This window comes from Dermacentor andersoni, chromosome 11, assembly GCF_023375885.2.
Source record: "Dermacentor andersoni chromosome 11, qqDerAnde1_hic_scaffold, whole genome shotgun sequence".
NCBI lineage: Eukaryota > Metazoa > Arthropoda > Arachnida > Ixodida > Ixodidae > Dermacentor > Dermacentor andersoni.
In genome coordinates this window covers 4,918,369-4,934,686 of record NC_092824.1, presented here as the reverse complement: position 1 = coordinate 4,934,686, position 16,318 = coordinate 4,918,369, and the positions used below count along the sequence as shown (strand labels likewise).

General features: G+C 48.4%; 1 pseudogene; it reads right to left on the bottom strand.

Annotated features, from left to right (window-relative positions):
• Nucleotides 1–4,305: 4,305 nt before the first annotated feature.
• LOC126518438 (U2 spliceosomal RNA) lies at nucleotides 4,306–4,480 on the bottom strand (annotated as a pseudogene).
• Between the last annotated feature and the right edge of the window lie 11,838 nt (nucleotides 4,481–16,318).

The following is a 16,318-nucleotide window of genomic DNA, read 5'->3' as shown; positions in this document are numbered from 1 at the left end:
ATGGAATAGTTGGGCACCGATGGTGCTAGGAGGCCGCTCACATAAGCAATAACGCGATCCTGGCCACGCTGAAGCTGGGCTAAGACGGCACCTACGCCATGACCGCTGCCATCTGCACGCAATTCTGTAGGGGCATCAGGGTCGGAGTGGGCGAGAATGGGTGGTGAGGTAAGAAGAGTGACGAGACGAGAGAAGGCGGCGGCTTCTGAAGTGCCCCTCGAGAATTATACGCCTTTCTTCAAAAGATGAGGGGTCTAGCAATTGTCGCAAAATCTGGAACAAAACGACGAACGTTCGAGCATAGTGCTACAAAACTTCGGACGTCTGCGGCTGTCTTCGGCACCGCAAAGTCTCGGACAGCGCGAGTTCTGTCGGGATCTGGTTGTGCTCCGGAAGCGTCAAAGAGATGGCCCAGAAGATTAATTTACGGTGGCCAAAACGACATTTGGACAGGTTAAGTTGCAGCTTCACCTTTCCAAATGCATCAAGTATAGTTGTTAGACACTCAAGGTGAGTGTCGAACGTTGGCGAGAAGATGATGACGTCGTCGAGGTAGCAGAGGCATGTGGACCATTTGAAACCTTGGAGCAAGGAGTCCATCATACGCACAAAGTTGGCAGGGGTGTTGTATAATACAAACGGCATTACTTTAAATTGGTATACGCCATCAGGTGTGATGAACGCGGTTTTTTTTCTGTCCATATCGTCAACAGCGATCTGCCAGCATCCGGAACGAAGATCAATAGAAGAGAAATAGCTCGAATCGTGGTGGCAGTCAAGGGCATCGTCTATACATCGGAGCGGGTAGACATCCTTCGTAGTAATGTTGTTCAGGTGACAGTGGTCTACACAGAAGCGCCATGTGCCGTCCTTCTTCTTAACCAACACCACAGGTGGCGCCCAGGGACTCGAAAAAGATCAATCATGTTTTTATCTAGCATTTTGTTCACTCCACTTTGAATTATTCGGCGTTCTGACGCAGAATCTCGATACGGTCGTCGGTGAATAGGCGTAGCATCGCCAGTAAGAATCCGGTGCTTGACCGCGAGCGTCCGGCCTAAAGGGCGATCCTCGAAGTCGAAAATATCTCGGTAGGACGATAATACTTGGCAAAGGTTTTCAGCCTGCGCAGAGGACAGGTCCGTCACTACCATTTTCTTAATGTTGGAATGGGCGCCCGAGGCTGGCGCGAGGGGCCTGCGAAGCTCGCAAGAACCATCGGTTGATAACGCTGCCACATGATGGTCGCCGAGGGAATCAACCTTGGCAAGGCAAATACCTTGCGATAGAATTTGCTTTGCCAATCCATAGTTAAAGATAGGTATGCGAGTGCGATTCACAGTAATAGTAAGTATATTTTAAGGCACGGTAACGTTATAATGTAGTGGAATGTGGGGCAGAGGAGTGACGAGGTACTCGCCATCATGAACTGGTGGGGAAGACAACAGTTCAATAAACGCTATTGACTTTGGCGACAGGCGAAAAAGCCGGTGGGGCGTAAGCGGCACTGGAGTGCGTCAGAAGGTTCTGTGAGAATCAGCAACTCAAGGAGAAGGGTACTGGCAGAGCAGTCAATAAGGGCAGAATGCGCGGAGAGAAAGTCGAGGCCGAAAATTAAGCCGTGGTGGCAATGAGCAATGACGGTGAAGAGGACAGGAGTGTGGTGGCCGGCGATGCTGACACGTACCGTACACATGCCGATGATAGGCGCTGTACCACCATCCGTAACGCTGACGACGCGTGCCGACGGTGGGGTGAGGAGCTTTTTGAGTCGTCGTCGGAAGGCGTAACTCATAATAGAAAGATGTGCGCCTGTATCGATGAGTGCAGTGACAGGATAGCCGTCAACATGGACGTCAAGAAGGTTTTGGTTCGTAGGTAACGTGAGCAGAGGGTTTAAGGCCAGGGTCGACAACGCAGCTTCACCTCCAGAAGCTGCAGTGCCTAGCTTTCCGGCTGGGTCCGGGAGGCAATAGGCGGCGAAGAAAAACGGCGGGGTCGGGGCGAACGAGACTGATGGCGTCGAGGTGAGGGCGAGCGGCTGTAGCGAAGGTTCGGAGCAGGGGCATCAGTGGCAGTGGGTTCATGGTGGGTGGCATAGGGAACAGTAGGTCCAAAGTTGCGGGAGTAAGTGGTGGTGTATGTCCGAGGAAGTGGTGGCCATCGGTTGGGGCAGATACGAGTGACGTGGCCGATGCGACAGCAGTGGAAGCACATTGACCTGTCATCAGGGGTGCGCCATTCGGACGGGTTGCGGCGAGATATGGCAGAAAAGGACTGCCCGGGCCCAGGAGGGCCGGTAGAGAACTGTGGAACGCTGGGTTGAGTCGTTGAACACACGGAGTTCAGACCCGTGTTCTCAAATTCCTGTCTGACTACGGCCTCAATCATCGCAATCGTGGTTGCTGGCGGATCGGGAGGCGTCGCGGCGAAAGCTGGCAAACAGGCGGCCTCGATATCGCGGCGAACAATATGGGTGACGTCGTCACAGGTGGTGGCCTGACGCGGTCAACCCTCACATGTCGACGCCGCACCAGTGTTGGGTAGCCGCGTGATGTGGTGTGTGATACGGCGGCTCTTAGCTTGTTCAAGGCGACGGCATTCTTTAATGATGGCGTGGATTGTTGAGACGTTGCCGAAAACAAGCAAATTGAAAGTGTCGTCGGCGATGCCTTTTAGAACATGTGGCACTTTATCTGCTTCATACATAGCATCGTCAGCTTTGCGGCGTGAAGCCAAGACGTCGAGTGTGTATGAAACGTACGGCTCTGTAGATGTCTGAACACGAGACGCAAGAGCCTTTCTCGCGGCAACCTTGTGGCCAATGGGGTCACCGAACAGTTCCCGTAGCTTTTCTTTGAAACTTTCCCAACTGGTAATCCCGTCGTCATGCGTCTGGTACCACATGCGTGGGGTGCCGCCGAGATAAAAGATGACATTGGCGAGTATAATGGTTGGGTCCCACCTGTTATTAGCGCTGGCATGTTCGTACAGCTTGATCCATTCGTCAACGTCCTGTCCCTCCAGGCCAGAGAACAAACCAGGGTCGCGATGTTGGGCAACCGTGACGATTGCAGCAGTCGGACAAGCCGAAGCCGTTGCAGAGGCGGTCTCGTCACGGGAGGCATGGTGACACGCTGGATGTACCGACCACTGCGGAGTTCTGTGGCGAGGACGGGAATCACTCACCTCCACAAGAATGTTACGTGTAGCAAGACACAGACGGAAGAGGCTATTTACAGGCTATTTACACTGGACTGGAGCCAGAGCGCCAGGCCGACTTTCGCTCGCCCCAAGGGCACAGACCCACTTCGTCGTTCTCGCGGTGGCTCGTCTCTTGAGTATCTCCCGATGGTATCGTAATAATATGGTTGTGTTCATTATTCAAGATAAGTTAATGTTTTAGTTATAATGATTTCCTGTTTGTTAATAGAAATTATTTGCGATAAGCGTGTAAACTTAATATTCTTAACAAGAAATGATAGGAAATTAAGGATGAATATATCAAAAAAGTGAGAGCAATAAATAAATAAATGCCATATTTTCCAATATTGACCAAAACATGATTTAAACATGGTGACCGCTAAAACGTATATGTGAAAATAACGTGCTCACGATGCCGGATGAGAATTCGAAAACACCTTTTCTCATGATATCAGTTAGCCGAGGTAATGTGCTTACTTTACATTAGGCATGTGCGTTCCCAGGTGGTCTGATCACGCTCCAGGACCTTAGGTCTTACACCGTCAAGGTCGACGACGCGTTGCGTCGTGTACTTCATGACAACGTGACCGTCCTGGCGCCACCACCTCCTGCCGGAGGCATCTTGACAGCGTTCATGCTCGCAGTGATGGACAGCTACCGAGATCCCGAGGCACCCACTGTGAAGAGCTTGCCCGACAACGACGAGACCTTCCACCGGCTCGTCGAGGTCACCAAGTTCGCCTTCGCGGGACGTATGGAAATTGGAGACCCAGAGCATATCGATATTTCGGCCGTAAGTAGCCTACAACTCGCTGTCTTGTTTCCTACTCTCACGGTTATGCGCGGCGCAGAAGTTACTGAAACGTGAGGAAGTAACGAACTACAAAGATTCCTAATTTATTGGCTCATAATTATGGCTCACTTTTGGCGTGATTTTAGTAAGTTTTGAAGCGCGCGTACTTCTTGTTCTGGCGCCAAAACTTCATCGCCGGCATATTCAATCTTGTCAACAATAGGCAATCTTTTACAGCAAGACTGCTATGGCTGGGTTCTGGCAAAAATGCGTGCGTCTATCGTGCCGTGTAGATAGAGAATTTCTCCCCATATGGGGACGAATCCCGACGATAGTGCAATACCGAGCCGACCCGCGGCGGAGCTGAGGCAGGCTGTAAGCACTCCGCCAACTTGCAAAAATAAGTTCGATATCTACGTCCCAAATACAACTCCTATCAGCTGATAAGAACAGATGCTACACTTTGACCCGCGTGGGCCATGTCTACGTTCGCTCCGCCCTCTGTTTGTTGGCTTTTCAAACGCTTGCGTATCTCCTTTCATTTCCTTCCGCTCTCCCATGGTGGCGGTCCCGTAAGCGTGCTGCCCACCAGGACCGTGAGGCGGCAAGAAATGCGAAGCATCCATGTGGCCCCTATCCCGCAAACTTGGAACTCTTCACCTTAGCAGTGGCCAGGTTTCAGACGGAGTTTGTGGGGAAACGGTTTTGTGTGACCTGTGTTGTGTGTGATCGCTTGTCGTCTTCGAGTGACCTCACAACCATTACTACACTGAGGGACGTCGATTAACGCGCAATCGCCTTGGCTGCGGTGAAGCAGTGTGTGCCCTGGGGGTGCGGTGAGGTACGTTTCTGTTGTACGTGCCGGGATTTGTGTCGTCCCTCCTTTTCCACCAGTACATGGGCTTCCACCATGGGCTTCCTTTCCACCAGTCGCACCAGTGAAGGTGCGACTAGTGGCGCCTCGCCTCCGATTTATGTGCCTTCGTCTTTTGACACGGCAATAGACAGCTCGCCATTAAGGGGCCGACATACGCAGCCTCGCCGGTCAACCACTTTCACGGAGTGGATACAGCTTTTTGCGCCCAAGACCAAGACGAAGAAGAAGCTGAGACACATGAGCGCTGACTTACAACATTGTTTTATTTTGTTCGCATTGAATCATCTGATCCTTTGGCCATTAAATCCCTGTGGCAGCTCCCATTCAAACAGCTTCATCGGGACCTTCCTCAGAAGTACCCAGCGTCCAAAGAGGACAGGAGTCCATGTTCCATGTCCTTCAAGAACCCATGTCCTTCAAGACGTCAGCTTCCTTCATGACTTCGAGAAGGTGCTCGGCTTCGGATCCAAGTTCACCGTTCAGAGGAATAGCACAGCCCCAGAACTTCTGGGCCTTGTCAGACACGTTGCCCCGCGTGCCTCAGATGAGGACTCTGTGCGGTGTGTGTCGGACGGTGCACCGGACGCTCTACACCACAGCAGGGCCCCTAGACCAAAGGTATCTGTAAAGAAAGCCATGTCCTTCCTGAAGGATAATCTGTGTTTTGCCTGCTCACAAAGAGGGAGGTTTCACGGTGCTATCTCTTGGCTTTTTCAATCACAAAGCTTTGGAATAAGTACAACACGCTTTTGCACCATGCAGAAACTGGTTCATTTCAAAAGAAAAATCAAAGGCTAAAAAACTGAGCAGCAGGTTAAAATTAGATGGTGTTCTCAAAGGTATAGGGGGCGAGTAATCGAGATTGCCTCGATGTGTTTTTCAGTGTTAAAACACATAAGGTTGACACCCCTTTTAGAGCTTTTGTCTCTGAAAAAGACACTTGGCAGAAGACTATTGCCGTATTTTTGCAAATATCGCTTAGTGTCTCACATTAGTGACCCCTTTCTTGTCAACAACTCTGATGTGGTTCTATACTACCTGAGGTCATCCTCCCACGGGAACCTCGGGGCCTTTTCAAATGACATCAAGGATCTGTTTTATTCCTTACCCCAGCCTTGTCTGCTCTCATGCGTACAGAACTGCATTGACAGGTTTGGAAGTGTCGCCTTTATGAATGAGGCGGGAGTGTCATGTAGGGTTTTATTTTTTGTAACTGCGCTGTTTTTGTCTGCAGTCCACTTTTATCCCGCGGAGCAACCAGCCAATCGTACAGAAGGAAGGGATATGTATCGGCTCGTGCATCGCCCCCATTCTGAGTGATTTATTTTTAGCTGAACTGGACAAAGGCCTCCGTAGCTGCTTTCATGAATTTAGCATCTTAAAGACCTTTAGGTACGTGCGTGATTTTTAAAATTTTCTTGACGGCAGGTCCGGGTATTTAGAGACGCTAGCTACAAGCGCACTATCCTTTATCCGTCAGGGCTTGCCCCTTTTAGTTTTACCTCATGAGTAACTGTCTAACGAAAGCCTACGCTTTCTCGACATCAGGTTTTTATTTCCAAACAAACGTATATACTGGAAATACGAGCCTCGTGCGAACAAGGCACTGCTACCATATGCGTCAGCGCCCTCAAAGCTACACCTGTCCAATTCCTTAAGCAAGTCTTGCCCATAGCTCATGGACGACAGCTTCTGTGAACAGACACTTCGCCTCAGAAACGCGGGGTACCCCACACATATCCTCAGCAGCGTTTCTGAAGCCCTGTTGAAGCGTATGTCACCACATATAACTACTGCCTCTCAGTCTTGCACGCATTACAAGAATGTCTGGGTTATTCCGTATATCCACGGCATATCGCATCGACTGAAATGGATTGGCCAGCGGGCCAATGTAAGTGTGCTTTTTTACACTCCCGATAAACTGCAAACTGCAATTTGTGCAGATTGACCAGTGCGTGTGTCCCCAAAGAGCCTGCTTGCAAAGAGAGACATCAATCAAAGTTCGTTGCATGTGCAGAAGGTATAGTTTAGAATCTGCCTTTGAACCGTCGGTTTACCTGTTTGTCAGAGCGGACGATGCCTTAATGACAGGCTACGGGAGCATCGCTACAATGTCATAAAAAGGAGAGGGGATTTTTTGGATGCCCACTGTAGAAATTGTGCGCGTAAATGAGGCAGACGCCACAAATACGATCACGTGTAAACCGGTGTATAGTGCATGCTCAATCGTTAGCAGCAATTCTAATCAGTTAACCTGGGAAATCATCGAAGCTGAATTGATTTATAGGTGGGGTGACACCTGTGTGTCAAAACCATTGATCGCCCTTTCTAGCAAGGAGCTATCTTTCTTGCGCAGAGATAGGTATTTTCTGTGGGCGTCACGCACGTCATGTGTCAAAGATTATGCTATATATTTGGTCACTTACTTCAAAATAAAACAATGTTGTAAGTCTGCGCTTGTGTGTCTCAGCCTCTTCTTTGTCCTCGTCTTGCGCGCAGAAAGCTGCATTCATGTCCTACCAACATGCCCAAGTAGTCACCACAGAGTGGAGTGGTGTTGATTTTTTTTTCTTTTGTGCTCACAAGGCTCCCGACGGGAATTAAGGGTGCAGGACCCTTTCCCAAGCGTATCACCCCTGAAGAAAGCCGAAAACCAGGCCGGTGTACACTTGTGTGCATTTGAGAACCAGTGGGTACCCGGCAGCGGTGGGAATCGAAGCCACAACCACCCGCAGCCGCGGCGGGCGCTCTACATAGCAATTTTTCCAATGCTTTGCAATGCATCCCCATTTTCGTCTTCATTATTTTCATTCTTTTTTCTTCATCCAACGGCCGTATTGTCAAGTGGTAGTGATGGTCGAAGACACATTAGGGAAACCGTGAATAGGGAAACTAACTTTATTGGGCAAACCTGTGCCCAGAAAAACTGGCTACACTCAAAGCTCAACGAAAGCGGCGAATACAGTCGGCGATCGTCGAAAATCTGATCTGCCGATCAAGCGCGTCGGCTTTTATACACAAGCCATCGAAGGTTCCAGAATAATCGGTGGTGCCCGTGTATCTTCAAGAGTATTCTACACAATTTGCGCCGCGCATACAAGCAATCAAATTACACAAGGTTCAGTGACAACCAACAGCGGTTAGAGCCATCGAAAACATTCGGACAATTTCCGATACATGCAGGACCGTCCTGCGCTGAGCGATAACATTTCTTAGATGGAGAAAAGTGTCCACCGGTGAAAGATAAACAGGTATATGTGTCAATATACTTCAGCCTGTTCGTAATTTTATATATAAAAATATTTACATTTTGTGTGTATTTTGCATGCACGGTCTACGTTACCGTGTATGCATTCCAAACAATTTGTACTCGCGTGCCCCATTTGCCGTGTTTATGGGGCACAGTCCTCTCTCAAGTCGATTGTGGCTTTTTGAGTGTGCCTCCCGACACTTCATTGTTGAAATAATGCTTTCATTTGATTCGATTCATTTGATGAACAGTTTCATTTTCTACGCTGCGCTCCCCTCTCCAATGCTATCTCTCAATGCTTATTTTCACACTGCTTGCCACCGTTCAGCTGTCAGCTGAAAAAGAAAGACCTTCAACTGGGAATTACCTTCCTTTATAATAAAAAATAGAAAATAAACAAGTAATTTACTCCTAGTACCTGCTACAACACAGGTTCGCGCCGGACAAGCGTGTTCAAATAGTTCTCAGGCAGGCCGACGTGTCTTGAGTGGAGTGCAAGGGAACTAAATCTAACACAAATGGGAGGAGCACACAGGACGGGCACTCGCTGAAGGTTATTTAAGAAGCAGTCTGGAAGAAAAAGGAGTAGGGGGTCGAGGCGTGATAGGTGGGAGTCATTTATGCGTCAAAATCCGGAATGCAGCACGTAAAATACCAGACATTGAGATCACGTGTGGCACTGTAACGCTGCACTAGCGTTTAAAGGGACCAGTGCTATTTAAATAGCAACAGTATACAGACAACACTCACGGGCGTTTTCGCAGCCTCTGTTAGTGCCACCACAGTGGCCCGCCGAGCTTTTCGGAGTAAAGGCCGAGTGCGAGTAGGATGCGTGGCCCGCGCACCGTCCGTTGACGTTCAAAAGATCTGCTACGAGCGCGAAGGCGAGTGTAAACCGAGAATGTCGGTGGAGCGATTCGCACCGTCTTCCGGCGCTGGTTCAGGACCGGGCTACTCTGCACAGGCGTCTGCATCAGCAGGCGTTTGGTGTGTTGCGACACCACGTACTCGAGCACACGAGGGTTGGACCCTCCCGCGTTTAACCGTGCGTGGCTTAGCAGTGTCCGTGTTAAGGGGATTCTGGGGTCGATGCTGTTTGATCCTGTAAGGCCCCTTGGCAGATGCAACACACCCCTTTCGCCTCGGCTTCGCATATACGGCCCACCCACACTGACTCACCCGGGTGAAATCGGTAGCTGCCTTCTCCTGTCCTCCTCTTCAATCCTTGTATTTCTCTCTTGCTTTCAATCTTTCCTGACATCCACTACTCACTTCTATTTACTTCCGATCTCCCAGGCAGCAAGCGTTAATCTTGTGTGAGTAGGCCACTTAGGTTATGTCATATTCGGTTATAGTGGATGATGATGATGATGATGATGATGATGATGATGATGATGATGATGTATAGGGTTTTGTGGCGCAAGGGCCAGTCATGGCCAAAGAGCGCCAAGCAATGGTGTTATGTACTCTGTGAGAAAAATAACAACAAAGGGTATGGTGGCTGTCTATGACGAGATAGTGTGGCTGTATAGAGGCATAAGACAAGAAGCAGGATATGAACATGTTAACGAAATGACAATGGCTTGTGAGGTGTGCTGTTAACCTAAAAGTTATACCATGAAGGTGTGAGGTACTAAAAACGTATATATGTCAGTAGCACTACTGCCTCAACGAGGTCCTTAAGTGAAAGGGCCCGGAGGCAAGTGCTATACAAAGCGCTGCTTTCGCAGCAGGAGCCTCTGATTGGAGGCCGTGCTACGAAACATGTGGGCCTAGTATTTGTAATGCGTCAACATCCTCTAAAAAGTTCAAAACTGTTTTTGAGTTAAAAAGCGGGTCAGCACCAAGGAACATACATGGGTGTAAAGGGATCTGCTGTCGGTAGGCTAGAGGGAAGTGCTTTTTCTTGAGATTCTGCTTCGCTACACTCCAGCAGGACATGGAGGACGGTCGGTGTCTCGCCACATTTACGACAGGTTGGAGCTTCGCTACCGGTCAATAGATAAGAGTGTGTGTCATAGGTGTGGCCTATCCCAAGGCGGCAGAAAATGACTTCAGTTCGCCGTGTTTTTGTTATTGGTGCGTAATTTCCTAAGTGTGGCTTAATTAAATGGAGCTTATTGGAAGTTTCAGCATCCCACATCTGTTGCCAATTCCTTCTAAGTTTCTTGCGCAAAAGTAGCTTTAAGTTTTTAAGTCTGAAGGTGCGATACCTATGGAAGAGTTGCCAGCTTTTTTTGTAATGGATTTGGCAATTTCATCAGCGAGCGTGTTGCCCTCGATGCCCCTGTGCCCAGGCACCCAACATACTATGACGTGTTTATTACGCAAATATAATTTGCACAGGAGTGAATATAGATTGGTGAGTATGGGATTCTTGAGGTTCTTGAGTGATATCAGAGATTTTACGACAGATAGGGAGTTTGTATATACAATGGCTTTCAGTAGCTTTGTTTTCTTGATTTGTTGAACAGCAGACAGTATTGCGTAAGCCTCTGCGGGGAAGATGCTAGTTTCCGGGTGCATAACGTTGGATTCGGAGAACGATGGGCCGACAGCTGCATAGGCAACGCCAGCGTGCGACTTCGAAGCGTCAGTGTAAAATTCTGTGTACGGGTACTTGTGCTGGAGTTCTAAGAAATGCATTCTTATGTGTGCCTCTGGAGCGTGTTTTGTAACGTCTACGAAGGATGTGTCGCATTCTATATGATGCCACTGCCACGGCGGCAGTGGCTTTGCTGGGACCATAAGGCTTTGCTCAAGAGTCGGAACTTCCATTTCCTCAGAAAGTTTTCTAACGCGCAGAGAAAATGGTTGTCTAGCTGCAGGTCGATTATCAAACAGCTTTGCAGATGCGAGGTGGTTTATGGTTTCGTAACACGGATGGTCGCGGTTCGCGTTAACTTTCAGAAAGTAAAGGAAACTGCAGTAGGACCTCTGAAGATGAAGCGACCACTCGTTGGCTCCAACGTAGACTCTCTACAGGACTCGTCCTGAAGGCACCGGTAGCCAGGCGGATACCTAAGTGATGAATAGGATAAAGAATCTTTAAGGCGCTTGGAGTGGCAGACTGGTAAACCACGGCCCCGTAGTCTAGGCGTGTACGTATCAGGCTTTTGTAGACATTCATCAAGCATTTCTTGTCACTGTCCCATGTTGCATGCGACAAGATTTTCAGAATGTTCATTGTTTTTAGGCACTTGTGCTTAAGAGATCTTAGGTGCGGAATGAAAGTGAATTTTTTATCCAGAATAATGCCCAGAAATTTGTGTTCTGTGTTTACAGGTATGCGCTGTCCATTTAAGTCTATATTGGGATCTGCGGTCAGTCCTATCTTTCGTGTGAATAACACCCATGAGCTTTTATTGGGATTGATTTTAAAGCCATTTTCTCTTGCCCATTTAGACACTTTGTTCAGTCCAATTTGGATGTGTCGTTCACAGATTTCGAGGTTACATGACTTGAAACCGATCTGTATATCATCTACATATAGGGAGTAGAACATGCCGTGCGGTATTGCTGAACGCAAGGAGTTCATTTTTACGATGAAAAGCGTACAGCTGAGTACGCCTCCTTGCGGCACCCCAGTTTCCTGTGTATATGGTCTGGACAGAGCATTCCCAACTCTAACGCGGAACGTGCGATTTGATAAGTAGCTTTAAATTATGTTAAGCATATTCCCGCGGATACCAATTTCTGAAAGATCTCGTAATATTCCAAACCGCCACGTTCTATCATATGCTTTTTCCATGTCGAGGAAGACAGACAGAAAAAACTGTTTGTGTATAAAAGCGTCGCGGATATTTGCTTCTATGCGAAGAAGATTGTCTGTTGTAGAACGGCCTTCTCTAAAGCCGCATTCATAAGGATCGAGCAGTTTGTTTTCTTCAAGGAAATGTAAGAGCCTGCGGTTTATCATTTTTTCATAAAGTTTGCAAAGACAACTTGTTAAAGCAATGGGACGGTAGCTTTCCACTGAGGATGCATCTTTACCTTGTTTTAGAATGGGTACTACGATGGCTTCTCTCCATGCCAGTGGAAGGAACCCAGTTGCCCAAATAGTGTTAAAGAGGGACAGCAGAACCATTTGAGCGTTAGACTCCAGATGCTTGATCATCTCCTACATGATATGGTCGGCTCTGGGAGCAGAGCTTTGACAAGTGTTTAATGATGCTCTGAATTCCGTAACACTGAAGGGACGGTTGTAAGGTTCGTTTTCACCACACTTTCTATTGAATGGCTTGCTTTCTGCAGATTGTATCAGTTTATGGAAAGACTCCGAATAATGTTCGGAGCTGGACACATGCTCGAAATGCTGTCCAAGGCCGTTAGCCTGGTCTTCAAGGTTATTGCCTTGGACATCGACCAAAGGCAGGAGGTAAGGTTGGTGGCCTACTAATTTTTTGAACCGACTCCATACTTTTCCTTCTTGTTTGTAGGAGTTAATGCCAGAGACGTATTTTTCCCAGCTTTCCCTTTTAGCAGTGCGCCGTGTTCGTCTTCCTTGAGAGTTTATATGTTTGAAGTTAATAAGGTTCTCAGTTGTTGGTGAGTGGCACAGCATGTCCCAAGCCTTATTCTGTTTCCTCCGTGCATTCCTGCAATCCTCGTTCCACCAGGGCACTCGCCTTTTCTTCGGGGCCCCGTTCGTTCGTGGGATGCACTCCAATGCGGCGTCAATCATAAAAGCGGTAAAATAAGCAACAGCGTCATTTATATTAAAATCTTTAAGAGCGTTTCGAGGCATATGTGTCAGTGTCTTAAGTTTTTCCCAGTCTGCAGATGCAATCTTCCACAGAGGGTCATGTGGGAAAGGATCATGTTCTTTTGTAGATTGCAGAATCACAGGAAAATGGTCACTGCCATAAGGGTTCTGGATAACTTTCCAATCTAAACGGGGTACTAAGGTCGGGGATGCTATGCTTAAGTCTATGGAGCTGTATGTGGTATGTGAAAGGCTGTAAGATGTTGGTTGTTTCTTATTTAGCACACAGGCGCCTGAAGAGATCAGGGTTTGTTCTATTATTCGACCTCTTGCATCGCATCGGGAATACCCCCAAAGAGTATTGTGTGCATTAAAATCCCCAACCAATATGTATGGGTCTGGCAGGGCATCTATAATTCCCTCGAGTTCTGTTCGATGGAGCCGAAAGTTAGGTGGTATGTAGATAGAACAAATGCTAATTAGTTTTCCAAACAATAGGGCCCGAACCGCAACTGCTTTAAGAGGTGTTTGAAGTTCCAGAGCACGGCACGGAACGGACTTATCAGCTATTATTGCTACACCACCGGAAGAGGTGTTGGCATCGTCACGGTCCTTGCGAAAAATGGCGAATTGCGTCAGAAAGCCTGACTGTGTTGGTTTTAGGTGTGTTTCTTGTACACACAGCACCTTGGGATTATATTTATGTAACAGTTCTTTGACGTCGTCGAGGTTGTGGAGGAGACCTCTAACGTTCCAATGTAATATTGATGTATCCATGTTGTTATTAATATGTGCTGTGTGTTTAGGAAAGAGAAGCTACCTTAGGCCCACAGGGCTCTTTCCAGGCCCCGTGATGCGGGTTTTGTCCTTTTTGGCGCGCTCCTGAGAACTGCGCCGAGCCTTCGGCGTCTGGGGCGCCAAAGCACTTTGTGATGTATCCATCGCCTCTGACGAGGCGCTGGATGTCCGCTCGCGGTGTCCGCTCGCGGGTGTTTCGGGCTTCTCTACGCATGCAGAGCCCCTTGAAGCACTAGAGACCACAGACCCTGAGGGCTGCTGGCTCTTGGTGGGTGGCGGATCAGCACTAGCTGGTCCCGCAGTGGGGGCGAGTGGCGATGCCGCCGGTCCACTCTGGGTGGTCCTAACAGCCGCCGAGTACCGTTGTGGCCGTGCCACCAGCCGTGCCACTTCGGAAAATGTAGGTCCCTGTGCAATAGAAAGACGCTTGCGCGCTTCTTTGAATTAGATATTTTCTTTTACTTTAAGTGCTATTATTTCTTTTTCCTTCTTCCATGAAGGGCAGGAGCGAGAATAAGCGGCGTGTTCGCCGTCACAGTTTGCACAGTCAAGTGGGTCGTTGCAGTTGTCAGCAGGGTGGTCATGGGACGCGCACTTTGCACATGTGATACGGCCTCGGCAGCTCTGAGAGCCGTGGCCGAATCTTTGGCATTTGAAACATCGTCGTGGTTTTGGTATGTACGGTCTGACATTAATTTTCATATAACCTGTTTCGATGCTTTCGGGGAGTGTGCTGGTACAAAAGGTAAGGATCAGGTGTTTTGTGGGTATTTCCTTGTCATCTCGGCGAATCTTGATTCGTTGTACATTCGTGACATGCTGCTCCTTCCAGCCCTCTAGCACCTCTGCCTCAGTCAGTTCTAGAAGGTCCTGCTCTGAAACTACACCTCTTGTGCTGTTGAGGGAACTGTGAGGGGTTGCTGAAATTGGGGTTTCACCAAATGAAATGAGATTTGTCAATTTGTCGTGTTGTGTTTTGTCACGAACTTCAAGGAGAAAGTCGCCACTGGCCATTTTAGCAATTTTGTATCTAGGGCCTAGTGTGTCAGTGAGGCACTTCGCAACAACAAATGGAGAAAGCCTTCTTACAGTCCTTTGGTTCGGTTCGGTATGGATGACGTGAAAATGTGGGAAAATATCTTTGCTCTTGGCGAAAAAGTTGAAGGGTTCATCGTTGCGGCCTTTTTTCAAAAGAGGTCGATCAGGTAGCTTTGGGAATGAGCTAGAAGCCATAGAAATTACTGAAATTTCGGCAGCTGCGCCAGCCACCCACCATGGAGCCCAACACGGGGACGTGACAAGATTCTGTAAAAATGCAGCCTGCCAGCGCCAGCAGTACACAGCCACTATAACCTAATGTATATACCCAAGTTTGGATATATTACACACGGTTAACCCTCGCCGCCAGGAAATATGAAAGTGAGAAGAAGGGAAAAGAAGACAGGAAAGATGAAAAGGATAGAGAGAAAGGCGAAGATTGGAGAGGAGGACAAGAAAAGGCGACTGCCGATTTCCCCCAGGTGGGTCAGTCTGGAGGTGCCGTCTATGTGAAGCCGAGGCCGAAGAGGTGTGTTGCCTCCGCCGGGGGGCCTTAAAGGTCCAGTCACCCAGCTTCGGCTCAACCCCCAGGATCCCCTTTTCCCCAGACACGGTTAAGCCGCGCACGGCTACACGCGGGAGGGTCCAAACCTCGTGTGCTCGGGTACGTGGTGTCGCAACACACCAAACGCCTGCTGACGCAGACGCCCCTGCGGGGGTGGGTAAAGTGGTAATGTAAAGCTGGAGTTTGCAGGACCTGTCTTTGCAGGCCCTGCTGCGTCCCCTTGGCTCTATGGTGGGTGGCTGGCTTTTCTGGCGAAACTACGCGTTCACATAGGGCTGATTACCCTCAAAAAGATGACACACGGATGAAGTCTTCCAGTTTTTTGGTCGCCAAAAAGGATCCTTCTACCGATTTTATGTCATCCACTCTCAAAAATAATATAAAAACAAGTACGAATAGCCTCACCTTTAGTCGTTTCAAAATCTCTAACTTAGGCACTTGGGCCAGGCATCAAAGGTCACAGATCTTTGATGCCTGGCCCGCATCAAAGATGCCTAGCGGCGATGGCTTGTTGGAACTCCGCGATAAAAAGCAACACGATGAACCATCTAAACTTGCCCAATTTGGAGATGTTCCGGTAACACTGAGTCCACAGAGAAGAACGGACACCACCCGTGGCATCGTTTCCGATGCTGATTTGATGTAGCTGATAGAAGTCGAACGACTAGAGGGCTGGAGCGATCAGAATGTGATCAATGTCAAGAGAATTAACATAAGGCTTGAGGGAAAATTGACTGAAACTAAGCACGTAATTCTAACTGTCGGATCAAGTACGCGGTCTGAGACCATTGAGGCAGGGTACATAAAGTTGTAGGTAAGACGGTACATACCCAATCAGTACACACAATTGGCGTGGCCGACTAACCTGTGCCATGTGTAGTGCCCAGGAGCATCCATTTGAATCCTGTGCAAACACTCCACACTGTGTCATCTGCGATAGGGATAAGCTTAGAGCGATAAAAACACGAAAGAGTTTCTTCTTTTTCTACATTTTTCATGTTTTTAGCGGTCAAAGTTTTTATTAATATGCGTTACCAACTAGCTCACTTATCGAACCTTTTGCGATATGGATCATGTCACCTACTCAT